The sequence below is a fragment of the Gopherus evgoodei genome, chromosome 4, assembly GCF_007399415.2.
Source record: "Gopherus evgoodei ecotype Sinaloan lineage chromosome 4, rGopEvg1_v1.p, whole genome shotgun sequence".
Lineage (NCBI taxonomy): Eukaryota > Metazoa > Chordata > Testudines > Testudinidae > Gopherus > Gopherus evgoodei.
The window spans coordinates 65076695-65095897 of NC_044325.1; the positions used below are offsets into that span (position 1 = coordinate 65076695).

At 45.2% G+C, this 19203-nt stretch overlaps 1 long non-coding RNA gene across 1 annotated transcript; it reads right to left on the bottom strand.

Annotated features, from left to right (window-relative positions):
• Positions 1 to 17817: 17817 nt before the first annotated feature.
• On the bottom strand, positions 17818 to 18268 carry LOC115649765. The gene is made up of 2 exons (XR_003999905.1): positions 18116 to 18268; positions 17818 to 18017 (listed from the first exon to the last, which is right to left on the bottom strand). It is a non-coding gene; the product is annotated as an uncharacterized LOC115649765 (long non-coding RNA).
• Between the last annotated feature and the right edge of the window lie 935 nt (positions 18269 to 19203).

Below are 19203 nucleotides of genomic sequence, written 5' to 3' on the forward strand. Positions count from 1 at the left end.
TCCATGAAAAATTTTAAATAAAAATGGAGGTCTTTGGTTTGCTAAATTTTGACAATCCCTGGTTTAAAGCATATCTTCCAGCCATGCATCCAGTCTTGATTTTAAGGCAACAAGAGATGGAAAATCCAGTACTTGCCTTGGAAGTTTGTTGCAATGGTCAGTCACCCTCACTGTTGAAAATGTGCATCATATTTAGAAACACTTCCATTCAATGATGATGCCACATGGACAATTATTTTTTGAAAACCATCACTTAGCCTGTTTTGAATCCATTTAATGTGTGCTTTGTTAATTTTGGATAGTGCTAATTTTTTTAAATCAGAAGATCACGCAGTACTATGACAAACACTTTACGAGAGTCTAAATATATTAAATCTGCACAGTTACCTTCCTCAACCAAAGTTGTAATCTCCTCAAAGAAATCGGATTTGATTTATAAGAGTTATTTTCCATAAAAACATGTTCAATGTCAATTATATTCCTATCCTTTAATTCTTTATTAATTGAGTCCCATATCAGTTTTTCCATTATTTTGCCTGGGACTAATGTCAGCCTAACAAACCTGCTGTTACCTTCACCAAGTCTCACTCATGCCAATTATATCAAATTTTTTCTCATCAATGAGAATTTCCAATTCCTTTTGCTTGTTACCAAGACTCCTAGCCTTGGTATACAAGCAGTTGAAAATGTCTTCTCTTCACATTCTTTGCCACATCAGTTCAGTTTTTTTGAAAAGTCCTTGACCATTTAGGTAGTGGGTAGCGATCGATCTATGGGGGATCGATTTATCGCATGTAGTGTAGATGCGATAAATCAATCCCCGATCGCTCTACTATCGACTGCTGAACTCCAGCTCAGCGAGAGGCAGAAGCAAAGCTGATGGGGGAGCCACGGCGTGCCGCGAGGACGTGAAGTAAATAATTTTAATTCAATCTAAGATACGTCGACTTCAGCTACGCTATTCTCGTACCTGAAGTTGCGTATCTTAGATCAATTCCCCCCTGCCCCCCATCCCCCAGTGTAGACCAGGCCTTAGTTTTGCTGATTAGAACTTGGCTATTGCTAGAATTACAGCTGGTAGATATCTTGATCTCTTTTACTACCAGGGCATAGGAATTCTTCATGCTGTACCAGATCTGCCACTCAACACTAACATACTAACTGGTCATACAAAACCCAACAAAAGCCTGGTTCCTAGATCTATAGACTGGACTTCCAGAACATCTGACTTTCACAGTCTTGATTTAGACAGAGTAGTATGTCCACCTTAAAATTCACCATTCATGTGGATGTCAATGATGACGTTATACAGGCCTCTAGTTGACCATGTGACTAGATAATCTTAAATAGCTTCGAAATCTAATTAAGAATAATAATATTTTGATGACTTGAGAGAGAAAAGCCCTTCATATCTCTGAAATTAAGACCTTCTGGTTTCAATTTCACTTCCGTTGCTGCTGAATCAAGTAGTTCAAAATGCAGATGACGTGCGGCAGTAACCTATTTGGGATGAAGTGAAGCATTGTAATCAGTTGATTGAGTGAGCTGGCACATTTCCAATTCCTTATGTACTCCGAAAAAGGAGAATATTTTCCTTCCTCTATTGTCTCCAGCCTCTGGACCCCATAGCTCTGCCGGTTAAATGTTTACATTCTGGTGAATATTTGGATTGATCATAAAGATGAAAAAAGCCAAAAGCATTAAAAACCAAATGAAAAGCATTGTGAAGATAGTGGCAGAGAAGAGAAGAAAGAAAAAAGGTGGAAGCTTATGTGAGAGGAGACCCAGGTGGGGAGATGAGCACATAAGTGATCGAGTAAGGGATTCAAGGGAAGAAAGCAACACAGAAAAAGTGTGAGGCTATGTCTACACTACAGCTTATGTGGGCATAATTTACGTTGCTGAGGGGTGTGAATAAACTACCCCCCAGAGTGACATAAGTTACACCAAAGCGAGTGCAGGTGTGGACAACGCTGCACTGGCTGGAGAGCTTCCTAAGTAACGGGTCAAGCAGATGCCTGGCTCCGTGCACTACAGAAAAAAAGATTAGATGTTAGAACTGTAATGACCTTGGGGTTCATTAAATAAACCAGTGAATGAGAAAGGAATAAAATAAACTGGATAGCCTTTCTGATAGAGTGGCTAACTTTCTAATTTGTGAAAACCAGACACTGAACACTAGAACCTCCCCCACCCCTTGTGCTGCCTCTTCCCCAAAGGCCCCACCCCCTGCTCCGCCTATTCCCTCAAGGCCCAGACTCCTGCTCCTCTTTTCCCCCTTTCCTATTGATTGCTGCTCTCTCGACCTCCCTCCCTGCACCAGCTGAGCAAGGGCACTAGCATAATTTGACTGGGAGGGGTGACTGGGGCAGGACGAGGAAGGGAGAGCTACACTCTGGGAGTGGCAGGGGGATGACTGGGGCAGGATGAGGGAGGGAGAACCAGGCTCTGGGTAGGGTTGCCAACCCTTCAGGACTGTCCTGGAGTCAAACACCAAGCGCTTCAGGATCCTTCCCCCGGGTGCTGGCTGCTGGTACCTCTCTCTGCTGGAGCCAGGCAGTTCCTGAGAGCTCCTCCAGCTCCAGCAGCAGCTGCTCTTCCTGCTCTTCAGGTGGCAGAATGGAAACCAACTGCAGATGGTTACTGAGGTAACTGGACTTTTGGTGTCTGGTCAGTAGTACTGACCAGAGACCGTCAGGTCCCCTTTCCAACTGGACTTTCTATTAGAAAACCAGACTCCTGGCCACTATACTCTCTGGTGAACTGTTGCACACAGCCATGCAGGGTTCTCAACCCCGCCTCCAGGGCACATCTTCAAATTCCTTTGTTCATAATACTGTCTCTTATGACTGAATGTCACTAAATTATAATATTCTACAAACATATCTCGACATCTTCTCTCTGAAAGAAAAACAAATTAACTCTTATATACATACACCTCTACCCCGATATAATGGGACCCGATATAAGGCAGGTTCTCATACAAGGCAGTAAAGCTCTGACATGCTGCTCTGAGCAGCGTGTTAAGGGTGCCAGGCCAACCCGGGTCCAAGGGGTTTGATAAGGGGCAGAGGGTCTCGTGGGCAGTCAGGGGCTCCCCCCAGGGTCTGGGGGGCAGGAGCTGTGGGAGGGCACTTTTGGGGGCCCCCCAGTCCCAGAGTGGCTCAGGGGATTAGCGAGGGGCCAGGAGCAGCCCACTCTGCTTCCCTCACTCTGGCCCCACCCGAGTCGTTCGGAAAAGGGGGCTTGGGGGAAGGGATCCCCCCTGCACTCACCAGCAGCGGTGAAGGCGGAGCAGCCCAGCCCCAGCCCGCTCCACTCCGCCAGCTCCCAGCTGCAGTGCTCCTCTTCCCACCACAGGTGAGTATGGGGGGCATCCTTTCCCCAACCTCTCCACATTCACTTGCGGTGGGAAGCGGAGCGACATGGCCCCAGCCTGCTCCGCTTTCCTTGCCCTGGCCCCAGCCGTGTCACTGGAACGTGGCTGGGGAAAGGTCCTGCCCGGTGGGAAGTGGAGTGCCACGGCTGGGAGCTGGTGGAGTGGAGCTGGCTGGGGCTGGGCTACTCTGCTTCCCACCACTGGTGAGTGTGGGGAGGTTGGTGAAAGGATGCCCTCTGCACTCACTGGGAGCTGGCAGGGTGGAGCTGGCTGGGGCTGGGCTATTCCACTTCCCGCCACCGGTGAGTGCAGGGAGGTTGGGGATGGTGGTCTATGGAGGGGGCAGCCAGGGAACAAGGAACAGGAGGGGGCCAAAGCAAGTTTGATATAACACGGTCTTACCTATAACGGTGAGATTTTTTGTCTCCCGCAGACTGGGTTATATCAAAGTAGAGGTGTATATATAAAGAGCAAACAACAATCTAATAACACATGTATTAAATTTTCAATCCATGTAGTACATTTCCATAAACCCAATGTGTCAGCCATCTAGAGAGGAGAAGTTACCAGCACATCACTCTCTAGTAAGTTTGTACCACTCACTTTCCTCAAATACCCCTTCTCCAGGCAGGTTAGCAAGTCTCTATGAGTCTTTCAGGATGTTTAATCTCCTGCTCTGATCTTCTCAGTATCATCCTTTCGTTATGGTCTGAGTTGGTCTCTTGTTCCTTAACAGTTTCTCCTTTGTGTGTTCATGATAAAGGATTAGTCATATGGGAAATGCCAGAGTCCACATCTACTGTCAATGTGTTGGAACTTTCTGGAATTACTCGTAGATCCCTTCGATTACATCAAAATGTGTCCCTCTGGCATGTCTGGACTACATAAAACCTTGGATGCAGCTGTTCTTTAATGGTACCCCTTTGGCCCCAAGTATTAAAGGTGTGATTCCTCAGGCACACTATCAACTGGGTTAAGAGATGGAAGCTCATGGGCCCTTTTGTCAAAATGATATTTCTGCTTCCATTTCTGAGTTTCTTTCATCTTCCGTATAGTTTCTTTGTTATGAGATTTCAGCAAGTTATCAGTAATTGGTAAATTAGATCCGATCCTTCTTCCCATTAACAGCTAAGGTGGAGAAGAGCCATTTTCCAGGGGTGTACTTCAGTGAACTAGTAATGCTCCATACAAATCACCCCCATCAAAAATATAAGTATTTTTCATAATGTTCTTTACCCATCTATATAGACTTTTCCACAAATCCATTTAATTGGGGATCATTTGGACTTGATGTTTTGTGATGAAAGTCCCAATCTATGGCAAATTGCCTAATATCTGCTTTGGAAAATGGCAACCCATTATCACTGAAGACTTCACCTGGAATTCCATGTCTGGAGAAGATTCCCTTCAAGCCGGCAATCACTGACTTAGTGTGCAAATTTCTGGATACAGAGAGTAATAATCTGTGACTATTAAACAAACCTTTGATTGACAGGTAAGTCAGTGCTGACCTGCTCATAATGCCTTTGTGGAACTGGATGAAGTCTCAGTGGCTCTGCCTGTTGGCATGGCTTGTATTTCAAGCATGAAAAGAAGTTTCCTACTACATTAGTTATGTCGTGGTTGATCTGTGCCTAATACAGCATCTCTCATGCTCATTGTTTGCACTTCTCAATTCCTAAATAACCCTCGTGGATCTTCAGTAGCATTTCTTTTCATAGGCGCATTGGAATTATAACCTTACTACCCTTGAAAATCACCCTGTCACAGTAAGTTCATGGCTGCAGTTCCAATAGTCTCTTATACTTGGACAGCAAATGCTTATTTCTTCTGGCCGCCCTTTAATTATCACTTCTTTAAGGATTCTCAATGATTCATCTTTCCCCTTTTCTGCTCTTATTTGTTGCACTTTCTTGTTAGCTATGGGAATTGACTTTACAGTCAGATCTACAAAGGCTTGCGCCTCTGTCTCTAAAGTCTTCTCTGGTTTCATGGGCCCCACTACTCTGGAAAGTGCATCAGCGGTGAACGTGAGGTTACTGGGTGTGTAAGTCACAACCAAATCATACTTTTGTCACTTTCTCACCATTCTTTGAATCCTTAAGGTACAATCATTTAGCGCTTTGCTAAACAACACTAACAGGAACTTGTGGTCCATTTCAACTTCCACTGTCTGGCTATAAATATACTGATTGATTCTCTCACAGGCAAACAATATTCCTAAAAGCTCCTTCTCAATCTGTGCATATTTGGTTTCTGCCTCCAGGAGTGATTTGGATGCATATGCCACTGGTTGCCAACAATCCTCGTGCTTCTGTAAAATCACTGCACCTAACCCAGAAATTCATTTATTTTCAGCCCTGGATAAGAGAATTATGTGGGATGTAGTAGCTAATGACACTGACATATTACTACAAACTGGGAAATATGCCTCAGTATTTCAGATAAGCCTACCATGGAAAGGATAAAAAGAAGCAGAGAGAAATTGCTTCAGATAAGGAGTACTGGGTGGGGGGAACCCTGCTGGTCATTTATATTCCTGGCATCACAAATAAAGCAGTCTCTGAAATGGATGGCCAGATCAGGTGGTGACAGTGTTAGCAGCTACAAATTCATAGTCTTTCAGATGAGACATAAAACTGAGGTCCTGACCTCTGGTGATCATTAAGGAGCTCATGGCACTTTTTGCAAAAATAGGGTTGTTAACCCTAGTGGCCTGGAAACATTCCAATTTAGGTAGCCACTTAAATCATCAACTGACTATGATATTCTACTTTCAGAGCTAAAGTATTGTATGGTATTTCTGTAGACTGGTACATTACCCCTCTCTATTTCAGTACTAGATGAAGTGATCTCTATATGTACATCCTCTGCCTTCCTCACTGGTGTGTTAGAAGGCTTAATATGTGTAAAGGGCTTTGTCATAAACAGATAGCTAAGGGTTAATGTCTCTTTCACCTGGAGCACCTGACCAGAGGACCAATCAGGAAACCGGATTTTTTCAACTTTGGGTGGAGGGAATTGTGTGTCTGAGGTCTTTGTTTTCTGGCTGCCTGCTTTCTCTGAGCTTTGGAGAAGTAGTTCTGTTTTCTAATCTTCTGTTTCTAAGTGTAAGGACCAAGAGATCAGATAGTAAGTTATATGGTTTCTTTTCTTTGGTATTTGCATGAATATAAGTGCTGGAGTGCTTTGATTTGTATTCTTTTGAATAAGGCTGTTTATTCAATATTCTTTTAAGCAATTGACCCTGTATTGTATCATCTTAATACAGAGAGACCATTTGTATTTTTTCTTTCTTTTTTTATAAAGCTTTCTTTTAAGACCTGTTGGAGTTTTTCTTTACTTCAGGGAAATTGAGTCTGTACTCACCAGGGAATTGGTGGGAGGAAGAAATCAGGGGAGATCGGTGTGTGTTGAATTGGCTGGCCTGATTTTGCATTCCCTCTGGGGGAATAGGAAAGTCCTTTTTGTTCCAGGACCGGGAACGGAGAGGGGGAGTCACTCTGTTTGGATTCACAGAGCTTGTGTCTGTGTATCTCTCCAGGAGCACCTGGAGCGGGGGGAGGGAAAAAGGATTATTTCCCTTTGTTGTGAGACTCAAGGGATTTGGGTCTTGGGGTCCCCAGGGAAGGTTTTTCAGGGGGACCAGAGTGCCCCAAAACACTCTAATTTTTTGGGTGGTGGCAGCAGGTACCAGGTCCAAGCTGGTGACTAAGCTTGGAGGTTTTCATGCTAACCCCCATATTTTGGACGCTAAGGTCCAGATCTGGGACTAAGGTTATGATATGGTGGCAGAGGTGGGATATAGACAGAATCCAGAAGCCAGTAGGAATATTATATTTTTCTTTTCTCTGCTTAGGGCTTTTTAGCAGAGAGAAACAGTTGGTTTTAAAAGGGAACCAGAGAGAATTTTTTTTTCTGCTCTCTCTGGCAGTTTGTGGCTTGCATGTTAAGCAAGAAGCCATTAGCAGACTGTTAAGGGTCTTTTGTCACACAATAGCACTCCCATTGAGAGTCATACCAGCACTATATAAATGCAAATAAAGTGGTTTTTCAGGTTTACTTGACATTGAAGATTAGCTAAAGGCACTGTTGCTAGGCAGACTTCAGGAGGCAACAGAGAACCTGCAGTTCAGAGGATAAACACTGGAGGGCACCCCAACACAAGAAAACAGGAATCATGACTTCTAAGGCAAAAATTAAGGCCGAAGAGCAATTCAAAGAAGCTGAACACAGGCGACAAATGGAGATGAAAGAAAGAGAAGAACAAATCAAAGAGGCAGCACACAAAAGAAAACTAGCAGAAGAAGAGGCAGCTCACAGAAGACAGATAGAACTCCAGAGGGAAGCCCACCAACAGGCCATGAAATTAGAAAAGGCTAAGCAACACACTCCAGCCAATCCTAACAACCCATCGCCCATTATTGCTCAACAGCACAGGAAATTTCCCACCTAGAAGGCAGGTGATGACACCGAGGCCTTCTTGGAAAATTTTGAAAGAGCCTGTCTTGGGTACAACATCCCCGAAGACCAGTACGTGGTAGAATTAAGGCCACAACTCAGTGGACCTTTAGCAGAGGTGGCAGCTGAAATGCCTAAGCAGCAAATGAATAACTATAAACTTTTTCAAACCAAGGCCAGATACAGGATGGGGATAACCCCAGATCATGCCCGTCGGCGTTTCAGAACCCAAAAATGGAAACCAGAGGTGTCATTTCCCAAACACGCCTACTACATTGCAAAAAACTATAAGGCCTGGATAACAGGAAACAATATTCAAACCTTGGAAGAACTGAACCTCCTCATACAAATGGAGCAGTTCTTAGATGGTGTTCCTGAAGACATCACACGGTACATACAAGATGGAAATCCCAAAGATATCGCTGAGGCGGGGGAAATTGGAGCCAAATGGATGGAACTGGCAGAAAGCAAGAAAGCTACTGTCAAGGGGAACGATTACCCCAGGGGGCACACAGACCATAAACCCTACAACCGAGGACAGCCAAAGACCCCACATACCACCCAAGTAAAGCCACAGACACCCTACCCTTCCACCTCACCAGTCTCCAGTAACTCACCTCGGCCCAGTGACCCATCAGATGGAAGAAGCTTTAAGTGTAATGAACTGGGACATATCAAGGCCAACTGTCCAAAGAACACCATGCAAGTGCAATTCATTACACCCCCATCACACCAAAGATCCTCAGGCCCGGATGCCTCTCAAATACCCTTGGAGCGAAGGGAAAATTTGAGAGTGGGCGGAAAGAAGGTTACTGCGTGGAGAGACACGGGGGCACAAGTGTCAGCTATCCACCAATCCTTCGTTGACCCCAAATTCATCAACCCAAAGGCCAAAGTTACAATTTACCCCTTCATGTCACAAGCTGTAGACTTACCTACAGCTCAACTGCCTGTCCAGTACAAAGGCTGGTCAGGAATGTGGACTTTTGCAGTCTATGACAATTATCCTATCCCCATGCTACTGGGGGAAGACTTGGCCAACCAGGTGAGGCGGGCCAAGAGAGTGGGAATGGTTACACGTAGCCAAACCAGGCAAGCTTCCAGACCCATTCCTGTTCCTGAGCCGTCCACAGACGCCCCGTCTGTGTTACCAGAGACCCAGACAGAGGTAGTGGACCCGGATTCCATGCCTACCACTGAAACAGCCACAGCATCTCCAGTCCCAGGCCCGGAACTGGAACAGCAACCAGCACCAGCAAGTGCAACCACATCTTCAAACTCAAAGCCAGAGGACGACAGCGAGCCAAAACTGGCAGAAGCAACAGACAGCCATACCCAAAAGGCTCAGCCAGAGCCTGAAATACCCTCAGGTGCACCAGCGGAGAGCGGTTCACCAGCAACGGAAACAACCCCATCACCTACATCGCTTCCAGAGGGACCAAGCCCAAGTCCACAGTCTGAGGAAGAACTGGTGACCCCAGCCTCAAGGGAACAGTTCCAGACTGAGCAGGAAGCAGATGACAGCCTTCAGAAAGCGTGGGCGGCGGCACGGAGCACCCCACCGCCTCTCAGCTCTTCTAATCGATCCCGGTTTGTTATAGACCAAGGAATTTTATACAAGGAAATTCTTTCTGGTGGACACCGGGAAGAATGGCAGCCACAAAAACAGTTGGTGGTTCCAACTAAGTACCGGGAGAAGCTCTTAAGCTTAGCCCATGATCATCCCAGTGGCCATGCTGGGGTGAACAGAACCAAGGACCGGTTGGGGAAGTCCTTCCACTGGGAGGGGATGGGCAAGGATGTTGCCAAGTATGTCCGGTCTTGTGAGGTATGCCAAAGAGTGGGAAAGCCTCAAGACCAGGTCAAGGCCCCTCTCCAGCCACTCCCCATAATTGAGGTCCCATTTCAGCGAGTAGCTGTGGATATTCTGGGTCCTTTCCCAAAAAAGACGCCCAGAGGAAAGCAGTACATACTGACTTTAGTGGACTTTGCTACCCGATGGCCAGAAGCAGTAGCTCTAGGCAACACCAGGGCTAACACTGTGTGCCTGGCCCTAACAGACATCTTTGCCAGGGTAGGTTGGCCCTCCGACATCCTTACAGATTCAGGGTCTAATTTCCTGGCAGGGACCATGGAAAAACTGTGGGAAACTCATGGGGTGAATCACTTGGTTGCCACCCCGTACCACCATCAAACCAATGGCCTGGTGGAAAGGTTCAATGGAACTTTGGGGGCCATGATACGAAAATTCATCAACGAATTCTCCAATAATTGGGACCTAGTGTTGCAGCAGTTGCTGTTTGCCTACAGGGCTGTACCACATCCCAGTTTAGGGTTTTCACCATTTGAACTTGTGTATGGACACGAGGTTAAGGGGCCATTACAGTTGGTGAAGCAGCAATGGGAGGGGGTTACCCTTCTCCAGGAACTAACATTCTGGACTTTGTAAGCAACCTACAAAGCACCCTCCGACACTCTTTAGCCCTTGCTAGAGAAAACCTAAAGAATGCTCAGGAAGAGCAAAAGGCCTGGTATGACAGACATGCCAGAGAATGTTCTTTCAGGGTAGGAGACCAGGTTATGGTCTTGAAGGCGCAACAGGCCCATAAGATGGAAGCATCATGGGAAGGGCCATTCACAGTCCAAGAGCGCCTGGGAACTGTAAACTACCTCATAGCATTTCCCAATTCCTCACTAAAGCCTAAAGTGTACCATGTTAATTCTCTCAAGCCTTTCTATTCCAGAGACTTACAGGTTTGTCAGTTTACAGTCCAGGGAAATGAGGCTGAGTGGCCTGACGGTGTCTACTACGACGGAAAAAAAGACGGTGGCGTGGAAGAGGTGAACCTCTCAACCACCCTGGGACGTCTGCAGCGGCAACAAATCAAGGAGCTGTGCACTAGCTTCGCCCCATTGTTCTCAGCCACCCCAGGACGGACTGAACGGGCATACCACTCCATTGATACAGGTAATGCTCACCCAATCAGAACCCCACCCTACCGGGTGTCTCCTCATGCCCAAGCTGCTATAGAACGGGAGATCCAGAACATGCTACAGATGGGTATAATCCGCTCATCTACCAGTGCATGGGCATCTCCAGTGGTTCTGGTACCCAAACCAGATGGGGAAATACGCTTTTGCGTGGACTACCGTAAGCTAAATGCGGTAACTCGTCCGGACAACTATCCAATGCCACGCACCGATGAGCTATTGGAAAAGTTGGGACGTGCCCAGTTCATCTCTACAATAGACTTAACCAAGGGGTACTGGCAAGTACCGCTAGGTATTTCTGTAGACTGGTACATTACCCCTCTCTATTTCAGTACTAGATGAAGTGATCTCTATATGTACATCCTCTGCCTTCCTCACTGGTGTGTTAGGAGGCTTAATATGTGTAAAGGGCTTTGAGGTGCTATAGAGGAGAAGAGAATTACAGACTTCAACATGGTTACATCTGTGTGAACCTTCTCCACATTGGGGTCAGTAATTGGGATTTCTGAAATTAAGAGTGCTGAGCAATCATAGAATTGTAGGACTGGAAGGGACCTTGAGAGGTCATCTAGTCCCATCCCCTACACTCATGGCAGGACTAAGTATTATCTAGATCATCCCTGACAGGTGTTTGTCCAACCTGTTGTTAAAAATCTCCAATGATGGAGATTCCACAACCTCTCTAGGCAATTTATTCCAGTGTTTAACCACCCTGACAGGAAGTTTTTCCCATTGTCCAACCTAAACTGTTCTTGCTGCAATTTAAGCCCATTACTTCTTGTCCTATCCTCAGAGGTTAAGAAGAACAATTTTTCTCCCTCCTCCTTGTAACAGCCTTTTATGTACTTGAAAACTGTTATGTCCCCTCTCAGTCTTCTCTTCTCCAGACTAAACAAACCCTTACCCATGCTGCAATCTTCCCTCATCAGTTAATGAGAAACTGCAACCTCAAAAGGTAAAATGTTTATTCCATTTCCACTGAATAATCCCACCTGAGAATATTCAAAGAGGGAGGGAGAAGAAAACTAAATAACTTAAGACAGACTGAATAATCATTTAGCTGGACTACCTAGGAAGAAGTGAGACTCCAGCATGTGGAATAATCCACCCCCAGGAGAGTGCAGAACCTCATGATATTAAGCAGCAATAAAATCTCCTAGAGAGTCACAGCCTGATTTACAGAAGACATGAAATACCAATGAAATAAAGCAGAGAGTTTTTTACTCCAATCAAAGTGCAAAAGAGTATCCGCATCCATCACTGAAAGTATTAACCCTTTGCAGAGATTGGATATCCATCTACTCACATTTTCCTGGTCCTAAGCATTCATTTGGCTGACAGTTGAGTAAGAAACAGGTATTCTAAATTAAACTCTCCTGTCACAATCTGCAGAAACAAATACATTCTCTTAATTTACTATTTGAGAGTCAGATGAAGAGAGGAGTTCATTACTGGAGAAATGCTCAAATGTGCCTTTCTTACGTGGCCATTTAAATTCTCACTATACTGAGAACCTAATTCCATTCCAGTTAGGGTGACCACACATCCCAATAAAATTGGAACTGTCACGATTTTAAGGAGTTTGTCCCGCATCCCAACCAGAGTACAGTTGGGACACTATTTGTCCCAATATTTTGTTTCCTGGTCTTCGGCAGCAATTCAGCAGAGAGTCCTTCAGTCGCGGATGGTCTTCAGCGGTATTTCAGCGGTGGGTGCTTCTGTCTTTGGTGGCAAGGTTTATTACCCGCCGCTGAAATACCACTGAAGACCGTCCACGACTGAAGGGATCTCTGTCTAATTGCCACCAAACTCCCAGATGGGTGAGTGTAAAAAACACCCCCCCACAGCGGTCCCAATATTTTCCCCTTAACATCTGCTCACCCTAATTCCAGGTATAGCCTATGGGAGTTTTATCATTGACTTTCCTGGGAGCAAGATCAAGCCACACAGAGAATAATATTAGGACAGATTCTTGTCCATTTACTGTCAAAATTATAGAGCCATATCTGACATGGGCTAGAGGAAAGCCAGGAGAGCCAAGAGTAGCTTAGCAAGAGGGATTCAAAAAAGATGCTGTTTATCAATTTGAAACTTGTTCAGTAAAGTGTATGTAGGACTAGAACATTTGGACTTCACCAGGACACTTATTTTTTCCTATGGGACTCTTTGATAGAAATTCCATCCTCCTTTTGCAGGCTAGGGGAACCCAACCCAGGTAGGATGATTTCATGCAAGGAGTGAAATGAAATTGACAGGATCCTAAAAAGACTGGCAAAGAAAATGTGCCAAAAAGACACCCAGGAAAGTCTAACTTACAGCAACCAGTAAGAAAGTGTCTGCACGAGCTTGGAGCTACTGATTTGGTGCAGTTGGCTGGAACGGCCTATTGAATATGCCTTCCATCTGCAGCCAGCCTTAGGAGCAGTCAAAGCAAGCAGCTGTAGAAGACCCTAGGATAAGGCGCAATGGCTTGAAGTTAAGGAAAGAAAAAATTAAGCTTCCACATTAATAACTGTTCCTTCACAGTCAGAGCAACTTGGCAGTGAAAGCAACCTCCAAGGGAGGTGGTGGAGGCACCATCCATAAGACACTAGTAAGAATAATGTGCTGATTGAAGAGGGGTCCCCGCAAACTGCACATGGTGTGAGGGACTGTGGCATAGGAATTCTGGCCTAGAGGTCACAGCTGGGCTGATGTCCACAGATCAGCGATGGCCATGTAGCAGTATACAGCAAGCAAGGATCAGAGTAGTTGCTAGAGCTAGGATCCATAAGCAAAAGCCAGGATCAGATTCAGGCAGGGGTCGGAGACTGGAGACCAGAGGTGGTACCGGGCTGGAATCAGGGAGGCAAGAGTTGAGATCAGAGTCTGGCTGGGGTTGGAGGCTGGAGATCAGAGAGCAAGGTGAGGTGAAGTTTGGAGTAGCAGCAGACCCGAAGTCTGTGTCATTGCTTAAACAACTTCCTGAGCCACCCTACCTAGCTAAAGACTGAGCATAGGCCAATCAGAGGGCCACAGGGTGCTGTCACTTTGGACCCTTTGGGTAGTACTTCTAGTGGTGCCTAATCTCCACAGTGCTTCTTAGCTGGACCTCTGCATAGCCTCCTGTATAACATCAGCTGTTCCAGGCACTGCTGATCTGAGTTTTAGTCCCATGGAGCCTAACATATGATCAGAGTGGATGACCCACCAAGTGGTCTCTTCAGGCCCTGTCACCTAAGATGTAAGTACCTAAAGGATACTAGTCAGAATGGATTTATTGAAAACAAATCATGCCAAACTAACCTAATTGTCTTTTTTGACAGAATTACGGGCCTGTTGATAGGGGGGAAAGCAGGAGATGCGATATATCTTGATTTTAGTAAGGCTTCTGACACTGTCCCACATGACATTCCCATAAGCAAACTAGGGAAATGTGGTCTAGCTTAAATTACTATAAGGTTGGTGCACAACTGGTTGAAAGATCATACTCAAAAAGTAGTTATCAGTGGTTCACTGTCAAACTGGAAGGGTGTATCTAGTGGGCTCCCACAGGAGTCAGTCCTGGGTCAGGCATTATTCAATATTTTAATCAATGACTTGGATAATGGTGTGGAGAGTGTGCTTATAAAATCTGAAGATGACACCAAGCTGGGAGGGGTCTCAAGCACTTTGGAGGACAGGATTAGAATTCAAAACAACTTTGACAAATTGGACAATTGGTCTGAAATTGACAAAAAAAAATTCAGTAAGAGAAGTGCAAAGTACTATACTTTGGAAGGAAAACTCAAAAGCACAGCTACAAAATGAGGAATAACTGGCTAAGCAACAGTATTGCTGAAAAGCATCTGGGTTTACAGTGGATCACAAATTGAATATGAGCAACATTGTGATACAGCTGCAAAAAGACAAATATCTTTTTGGCGTGTATTAACAGGAGTGTCGTATGTAAGACATGGGAGGTAATGGTCCCGGTCTACATGGCACACATGGGGAGGCCTCAGCTGGAATAATGTGTACAATTCTGGGCACCACACTTTGGGAATGAAGAGAGTCCAGGGGAGAACAATAAAAACAATCAAAAGTTTAGAAAAACTGACCTGGGAAGAAAGACTTAAAAAATTGGGCATGTTTAGTCTTGAGAAAAGAAGACTGAGGAGGGACCTGGTAATAGTATTCAACTATGTTAAGAGCTGTAATAAAGAGAGCAGTGATCAATTGTTCTCCAGTCCACTGAAGGTAGGATAAGAAGCAATGGGCTTAATCGCCAGAAAGGGAGATTTGGGTTAGAGATTAGGAAAATCTAAATCTAAGGATGGCTAAGCACTGGGAGGTTGTGGAATCCCTAGCACTGGACATTTTTAAGAACAGCTTGGACAAACACCTCTTGGGGATGGTCTAGGTTTATATTTGGTCCTGCCTCAGTGCCGGGGCCTGAACTAGATGATTGCTTCAGGTCCCTTCCAGGCCTACATTTCTATTATTCTAGGAGCTTGAGGTATCAAGGGCGCTCCCTGCATGAAACTCTCCATCCCTGATCCCCCCCTGTGGGGGCCTGTAGGGGGGTGGTCACCTGCTCCTGCCTTAAAAGGCTTAAATCAGCCCTGGGAGAGGGCTGAGGCTGCAACACTCTCTCTCTAGATGTGGAGAGGGATGGGCCTGGCTGCTAGGAGCTAAGCAGGGCTGGGGGAAGCCAGAAGAGCTAGGGAGCTCCAGCCTAGAAACCTTCCCCCCAGGCTGCAGGCCTTGTTAAAGGCCAGAGAAAGGTACTGGGGTTGCAGAGGGCAGCCCAAGGGTAGGCAGAGGCAGCAGGTCCAAATCCCTCTTGCTGGTGATGAGTGGCACTTACACTGCAGTCTGTCCCAGGGAACAGGGGCTAGTTGATGACTGGCAGTGACCATAGACTGAGGCAAGGCGGGGATAGAGCGTGGGGGTTCCCCAGGGAGGAGAGACCCAGATTTGTGGGGGGTACTGCCAGGGGGAGCACCCAAGCCTGAAAGGGGCACTGGGGTCCAGGAGGGACTCACACCCAGTGGCAAGCAGGACACCAGCCTGCAGAGGGCACTCCAGAGGCTGGAAACTAATTCCCTGGACAACCAGTAGGAGGTGCTGCATCGGTGAGTCCCACCCCATGACAGGGCCCTTCCCATTATTTTAGGACCACAAACAAGGCCAAATATCCAACCTCAGGTGCCCTACTTTTACTTCAGAACTTTTTTTGCTGAGCTTCACATACCATTTGAAAGCATGTGAGTTGCTGATAAGATTTCATTGCAAGCCAGCATGGTCAGCAAGCCAAGCTTCCCTGTATAAATATTTTAAATATATATGAAATATTAAACAAACACACTATTCAATCTTCACACTCCCTCACATCTTCCCCTTTTCCTGCACCGCTTTTAAGAGCAAACAGAAGGCAGGGAAACAATGTCAGCTCTTCTCCAAATGGCTCCAGTGACCTGAGCATGATGAAACTGTGGGGGACTATTGACATCCATACTAGTAGAAGAGGACCAGCAAAGATGATAAAAACTAGAGCTGCCCCCTTTGGTGTGTTCCTGGTGCAAGGGTAGCCTCCATTTTTTAAAGACAGAGTTGACAGAGCAAGTTAGAGGGGAGATACCCTGAGAAAACACCATATATGTCTATACTGCAGTCAGAAGTGTAACTGTAGCTCAGGTACATCTACATGTGCTAGCTTTGACTTAGCTAGATCAAATAACAGTAGCAGCGAAGAGGCAGCATGAGGGGCAGAGCAGACTGGCTGCTCATGTTCATACTCACGGTCCCGTGCAGGAAAAGAAAAGCAACTTTTGAGAACCAGAGCAAAGGCTGAGAAATTTCCATAGCACTATTTGCACGAGGAGTACCAGAGGACCAGCTCTGTGAATGGAGAGTTTATGTGAGCTTCTGTGGGGCTGAAGAGAAACAGGTTTTGCCCTAAAAATTGATGAGGTTGGAGCACTTCCTTTATGATAGATTTGTGGATAGGGCTCTCAAAAACTGGGAAAAGGGCCCCTCTGCTCTATTTCTAGAAATGTTTCATATCTGACAGTGGAGAGGAATATGCAGGGTAATTATTTCCTCAACTTGCATGGCCTGTGTTATTTTCACATCACTTCACAAACAACATGTGTCTTGGACTATTTTCATATTAAATATATCAAGCTGGAATGACATGTGACTGTAGAGAATCAGTATGCATCTCTCAACTAACTGCTGCAATCCAGTATATGGGTCACTAGATACATCATATAAGCATTGACAATGCCCAATATGTAAATTCTTGCAATGAAATTCTGATTTTTAGACTTTTCACATTTTGAACTCTCCATGACTTTCTGCCATGCTAACTCCAGGTGTGTGGCATAGACCTGCCACCAGCTCAGATGGGCACTTCTGCCCTCACTGGGAACTGCCACCCAGGCAAATGAAGGATTGTGATTCACTGAGGTAGATTCTACCCTAGGGAATTACAGGGGAACTGAAATGGGTGCTCTGTGGAGAAGGTCAGCATCTGCCACACATGCTGCTGAGGTAGGAGATGAGTAATGACAAAAAAGAGGAGAAGAGAAGCAGACTTTTCCCAATGCATGAGAGGTTATTTTCACCCTTACAGAAATGCTAACATCAACATTCACTATCCAGAAACTCCTCCTGAGTCCCTAAGGTTGCACAACCAGCCCTATGGGTTTTAAGATATACAGATGTATACCTGTTATAGAGGGTCTCTTACCCCCAGTCAGCTGAGCTGGTCAGTTACAAAGCAAACTCTTAAAGGTCACCTGCAAAGAATTTTTGAAAAACTGGATTTTCCCCCATTTTTTATGCTGAAAAATTAAAGCATGAAAAATTTGTTTTTCTCTTTACCCTTTGCATATGTCTTACCTTAGCAATGTCAGCAAATCTGGTCTTCTCCAGTTTGTGTTTTTTTCAGGACTTACTGAAAGTTTCAGGAATGTTTATTAGGAACTTTTTTAACATCTTAACTGAAGGAGCAAAAGTGCTGAATCTTTAAGAAGCTCTTCCTTATTCAAAAGCTTAGAATTTAACTAAATAGGTGGTAACAATAAAAACCAAGCCCCCAATTTTACATGTTTAACGAAAATCCCTGCTCCTCAACTTTGTCTTTTCTACCTCCTCTGCTGACATCACTTCACTAGCTCTCCAGTAATGAGTCTTCTGGCCTCACCAGAACCAGGATTTCCTAATAGGAAACAAAGTTTTTAAAATGTCAGGCCTTCTTTCTAGAATCTCATATAGAAGCAAAAATAAGCATTAGCCTCATTTCCCCCTGCCCCCAACCTTCATTTAAGGTATTTTAACCATCTTTGTTGCTGTCTACATCAAGATCCACACCTCACCACTCCCAGGATTGGCTCTTCTGCTCTTATGAGACATAAGTACTGGGACAACCCTAAGTAACTTCCAGCCAGCCTCGGCCAGAAGGTATTTTTATCCTCCCCTGAAAGTAGAAGATAGCACTAGTTTTTCCCTTTGTCCTCTGATCAGAATTACCAAGCAACATACAGTGCTTGGGTTAGAATGACTTCAAGCCCAAAAACGTGATCTGAAATTAAGGCCTTGTTTTAGATGTATAAGCAGAAGCATCAAGATGACCCTCTTTTTGGAGCACCTTTAAACCTCTGGTAACAGTGTGTGTAGAAGGAGTTAAAATATCAAGCCTTGCCCAGTGGTTGATTTGTTTGTTTTTACTTTGTGTATTGACCCAATGAAAGACGCCAACACAATAACCAAACCCCTCTAACATGTTATTTTGATGAGGATTAAACAGGATTACCATAACTAGCACATTTCGTCCCTGCTTAAAATGTCAATTTACATTTCAATTCCCATTTACTGTACCAACAGGTATTTCAGAAGTGTTCTTTCCCTCTCTGCTGGCAAAACATTGATTGATCCTTAGCAACCACTCGAAAACTAAAACCAAACACAAAAGCTTTCAAAGACTTTTAAAAAAAACTTAGTGAAAGTTTGCAGCAACCCAAGAAGCAGACATAATTTTAAACCACCTTCCCCAAACCCAGAATATGCAGCTGCCCAGAAAGACTGGATTTGAAGTAGGTTAAGCAGTGCCCTCTGGTGCTTTGCAGAGGGAATACAGCTACCCAAAGCCTTATAAAATGGAAGCTGTGAAGTTTTGTTACATTTGTGCCACGGCCAATGCCAAGGCATGGTCAAACTTTTTACAGTTACGGGAGAGATGTAGATTCTCAGCATATTCTGTAACACAATGTGGCCTCTGAAGCCATCTACTGTTTCCCACTTCATGGTTGCTACTTGCAATCCAGATCCCCATAAAAAGATGAAGATGGGCAGGGCAGGAGGGAGAGAGGCAGCAATCACTGGTGATTTAAGGAACCATTGGAGGC